Raw genomic sequence first — 4079 nt, 5'->3', positions numbered from 1 at the left:
ATGAATCGCGTGCCCTGGGCGTGCCTACCTGGATGCTGACTTCATCAGCGCGAGACCACCGTTCAAGTTATGATTCAGCAGAGGTAAGTGCAGTTGATCGTTTTATTTCGGTTAACTAGCCAAGTAAAGGTTTATCGTTTTATTTGTGCATGTTTACTTAAAACTTGGAAGTTAAATTTATCGTTTAGACACTCGCTAACATGAACAATGTAAGCCAGCGGCTGCTGTTTAGAGTATTATGATTTAATATTGATCAGTTCTTATGTTTATTTAATAAAGAATCATTATCCACGTGGATACCATACCACATTAAGATATTAGATTCAGAAACTCAGTGTAAAGCATAAAATAATGTTTTTACTGATGGGAAATGTGGTAAATAAATATAAGATTATGAAATATACTTTTTGTTTATTGAGAATATGAAAGAGCTGTCACAGCAGAGCTTGTCTTGTGTGTAAAGTCCTGTGATGGCTCGCATTCAAGTGATAACATGACCGTGCACATTTCATTTAAGTTTGTTTATGCTGCAGATACTATTTATTTCAGAATTGTGAGGCTGATAATGTATAAGTAGCTGCTGAGATTATTCCTACGTCATCCCCTGCGAATCTAGAAGTTTCATCCGGAAATGTTGCAACCCATTCTTTTTGAGTTCCAACAGCTTTTTAAGTCATGCATCATTACTACATTTTTAGTTTTGTTTATAACAGGACCCCATAACTTTGTACATGTTCAAGGTGTAACGCTTTATGCATTGTTAAATGCTTTTATTGTTCTGGTTATATGTCAGAATTAAAACATTCAAAACAAGTCAGTCGTTACAGTTGCTGTAGAGATTTATTAATTTATTCAAGTTTTCTGAGTACTTTGGGAATAAAATGTCCATGAAATGACCTGACCATGATTAATTGCAATGTGCCTGTAACATGAAATATGAGTGGACAATTATGGAGTACAAGCATAGCACAGTTGAATATATGCCTCTCGCATAGGTCTGAGATTGGCTTGATACCAGTTTGACGCTGTGCTAGAAGTTCACCAGTATTTAAACCTCAGTTACACTGAATGGCTGGTATAGTGTCCCATTTAGAGTCTTTAGCATTCTTTTCAAGTACATTTTATGGCTGAATGATAATTGTATCAGCGTAATACATCATGTGAAAAGTCAACTAATCAAATGTTTAAGATCCAGTCTTTCACCATCTCTCTCTGTCAGGACGTGCCAGGTCTGATATTCAAAGCAGTTAACACCTTGGCATGTTAACTCTTATATTTTTACAAGAGATGCAGATACAGAAAGCATGAGATAAAGTGATAAAATAACTGAATAATCTTTGTTGCATTCTTCTTTATGATCAGTCTTTGTCTGACCAGCATGCATTCCACAACTGTTACCAAGCACATACAACTGCTGCTTACCAAAATCATCTTGTGATGTAAAAATCTTTGAGATTACAATACACAACATAAGAATAGCATTAACAATGGTTAATCACAGTAATATAATATGAAAAGTAAATGAATGTTGATTACATTAAGAAATTAATACATAAAGGTGATGTACATGAAAGAGATAAAGATTAATGTGAATGAAGACGTCTGTAACGGTCATCCAGATGTTGTGCCAAAGTGTTTAAATCCTGAAAAATCAAGGAAAACAATTAGTGTGTATTAATTGAACACTGCGTACATTTGAATACAAATATCCCGTTGTTCATACACTGAGTTCTTGTGAGGTCTATTCATCATTATACAGCTATGGTTATGAGGGCAGGGTCAGCGCTAAGTGGGAGCTAGGCTGGACATTGGCCACCCAGCGTTGCTGAACAAAAACGGCAATGAGTATAATTCCTTTCTTCGTTTTGGCCAGACATTGTGGCTAACACAAGAAAGCTGCATTTTTGGGAACACTATCTGTATTCATAGCAGCCTCTGGCTTACATTATTCACATTTTTGAGTGTCTAAACGACCGATTTAACTTCCAAGTTTTAAGTAAACATGCACAAATAAAACGATAAACCTTTACTTGGCTAGTTAACTGAAATAAAACTGCACATACCTTTGCTAAATCATAACTTGAACGGTGGTCTCGCGCCGATGACGTCAGCATCCAGGTAGGCACGCCCAGGGCACGCGATTCATACGCCCACAGTGGGTTATGATTGGTCGACAGACAGGGTCAAATCTGATTGGCTATAGAGTACGAGTGTCCCGAGTGGGAGGAGTTCGCTGCCAGGAAAGTCTCAAAATTCACACACAAATCCAAGGCGATTCACATTCACAGCCCATGATAAACTCGTGAATTTTTAACATTCAAAAATGTGTACACATTTGTACATCTGTGAATTTTGTTTTGCATTTGTGAAACGTATTTTATGAATATATATTCTTATTTTGTGCATGTGAATTGGTTTTTGTGAATATATATATATATATATATATACAATGGGTATGGAAAGTATTCAGACCCCCTTACATTTTTCACTCTTTGTTATATTGCAGCCATTTGCTAAAATCATTTAAGTTAATTTTTTTTCCTCATTAATGTACACACAGCACCCCATATTGACAGAAAAACACAGAATTGTTGACATTTTCACGTGACATATTTCTTATGCATGTGAATTGGGTTACGCATGTGTGCATCGCGTCTTTTGTGGGAATTATTATTGAGATCATTCTGGCTCCATATTACTCACCCTCATGTCGTTCCAAACCCGTAAGACCTTCCTTCATCTTCGGAATGCAAATTAAGATATTTTTGATGAAGTCCAAGAGCTCTCTGATCCTCAATAGACAGCAAGGACACTACGATCAAGGCACAGAAACACAGTAAGGACATGAATGGTTCAACTGTAATTTTTTGAAGCTATGTAAATATTTTTGTGTGCAACGGAAAAAAATAGTGAGCAGATTCTTCTGCGTCACCCAAGTTGCCATTATTGAGAGTAACACGGTGCGTGTGTGCATTTCTCTGCTCGTAAACAGCGCACATGTTGCATGCATGTTCTCATGTTACTCTCAGGAATGATGGCAAACTGTCCAGGAAGAGAAAAAAAATAATTGAATGAAGTCGTTATATCTGTTTCCTTTGAGCGGAAAAAGTATTCTCGTGGCTTCGTAAAATTATGGTTGAACCCCTGATGTCATATTAACTATTTTAACACTAGGTGCGTTCGACTTGAAGCATGGCTACAGACGGCAGTCAACGAGAGTAGCCGCTTGCAGTCGGGAGTTGAAAACTGAGCTGTCAGACCGGACATTTCTGCTCCCGTTAGTGACGCTCTCGCGGTGTTTGCATACTCTATCACAGATTAAGTGAATTAAATGCAATATTTGTCAAATATACTGACGTTTCAGAAACATTTTCATGAGCAACAGATATACTGATTATATACTGCTTAATACAACGCCATCTGTTCAAGAATAAAGTTCAACGTAAATATATACTATTTAAATACTAATAAAGTGGGGGAATATATGCTTTCACTAGTGTTTTGTGATAAACGTGACTCAATATAACATTGCGACTACAGAAAAAAAGCTTTTACTGTTCTAAAAACACAGATTTGTGGCTATTATTGGAATTGAAAAGGTTAGAATAATGCCGAAACACAAGTGATCGTTGTCATGCGGTGAATCTGGCCAATCGTGAAACAGCTGTGTCGTCATCAACGCTCCTGCAGTCGCTCTGAAAAAGCTGCGCCAGCTGAGTCAGCCGGCTGCTCTCGAAACACTATCGCGGTACTTTGATGCCACACGTGACAGTGATGTGGCATCTGCACCTGTTCAAGTTGGACAAAATTTCTAACCGGCATGCACTGCTTCAAGTATTCAAGGTTAGAAATCTCTCGGATTTCATCAAAAATATCTTAATTTGTCATGTGTTGTCATGTGGTGAATTCGATCCAATTGTGAAACAGCTGTTATCATCGGCGCTCCTGCAGTCATTTTGGAGAAACTGTGCCGGCTGAGTCAGCCGACTGCTCTCGAAACGCTCTTGTGGTGCCGTCGGCACTGTTTCAAGTCTGACTAAATTTTTAACCGGCATGCATTTATTCAATTCAGCCACCAA

Source organism: Sinocyclocheilus grahami, unplaced genomic scaffold (assembly GCF_001515645.1).
Source record: "Sinocyclocheilus grahami isolate Dianchi unplaced genomic scaffold, SAMN03320097.WGS_v1.1 scaffold419.1, whole genome shotgun sequence".
In the NCBI taxonomy this organism is placed as follows: domain Eukaryota; kingdom Metazoa; phylum Chordata; class Actinopteri; order Cypriniformes; family Cyprinidae; genus Sinocyclocheilus; species Sinocyclocheilus grahami.
The sequence above is the reverse complement of the archived record's forward strand: the minus strand, read 5'-3'. Positions refer to the sequence as shown.